The sequence below is a fragment of the Hoplias malabaricus genome, chromosome 4, assembly GCF_029633855.1.
Source record: "Hoplias malabaricus isolate fHopMal1 chromosome 4, fHopMal1.hap1, whole genome shotgun sequence".
Taxonomy (NCBI): domain Eukaryota; kingdom Metazoa; phylum Chordata; class Actinopteri; order Characiformes; family Erythrinidae; genus Hoplias; species Hoplias malabaricus.
The window spans coordinates 68,414,729-68,416,048 of NC_089803.1; positions in this window are offsets into that span (position 1 = coordinate 68,414,729).

A 1,320-nucleotide genomic window follows, 5' to 3' on the forward strand; every position below is an offset into this window, starting at 1 on the left:
ACACACTCTATCAGATTAAAAACAGACTAATAAAAACAAATGAGAGTAATATTTCAGATACTGCTGTATTTTCAGGAAAAAAAGGGTGTTTCTATCGAAACTGAACTGTTTTTGCCTGCAAGTTTTATTTGTTATATATTTGTGGATACGTAGAAACTTCTAGCCAAATAAATAACACTAAGGCTTGTATGGGTTGAGGTCCATAAGGCGGTGTTCTGACTGTAGGCGAGGATCGGGGTTGTGAAGGAGGACCCGGGTCAGAACATTTTCCTTAGGTATTTACTACTGCGTTCACAGTTTCAAAGCTAGTTCTTCATGTGTATGGGAGCTGTGTTGCATTTCCCTAATCGCAGATCTTGATTCGCTAGAGAATGTCACTGAAGTACTTGGAGCTGGCGGATTCACATAGATCTTGAGCCAGAGATGAGAAGAAAAAGTGCTAGGTGAGTGTTCTTCAGTAAAATGGAAAAGACAGGCTCCGTCAGTCGCTGCCGGTATACGACGGCGAGGGGTTGTGAACTCAGGCCTAGAATAATCAAAGCGAAAGGATGCAATTGAATTCAAACATGAAACATATTGACTTCTGGCTTTTCAGATGGATTCAAATGTTGTTGTTTTTTTTGTTTTGTTTTATTTTTTTTGTTCCCTCCCAGTTTCTGGTTTGTTGACATTTACAAAAATGGAAAAAAACAAAAAAACAAAAAAACAAAAATGTGTTTTTTCATCATCTTATTCCATAAAAATTCCAGTCATGAAAAAAGAAATCTGCATTTGATTCATTTGTAGGGTATATTTCACACCTGAAATACTGGAAACACTAAGAAAAAACAAAAATGCAAAAAAAAAAAATTAAAAATGTTTTTAAAATACGAAAAAAAAAAAGGATTTTTAAGGGAACCTTAACATACAGCGATCTCTGCACAGGGTACTTTATCTCAACTCCCTTTGGAAATTTTGATACAGACCGTATAAATAAAGCTTAACTTTGTATTTTTATGAGGCATAGAGGGGACATATTTCGACCTGCTGAACCAGACTTAATAGGGATTTTACACAAAAACGACGCAACAGTTGGGGGTGGGGTGTGATTTGGTTCTGCTAGGAATATAATACTCAGGGTGGCTGATAGTATGAAACAGGCTTTAAGGACACACCTACCGTCAAATACTAACTTTTTTATGTTTAGATTAGCTTTCGTTCTTGGCAGCAGGGTCCCGGATTAGGCCCTTGGTTCTCTCCTCCGTTTGTGTCTTTAAGGGAAAAGAGGAGACGACGCACAGAAGAAAGGGATGTGTTCTTAAGTCGCACCCAGACTTTTTT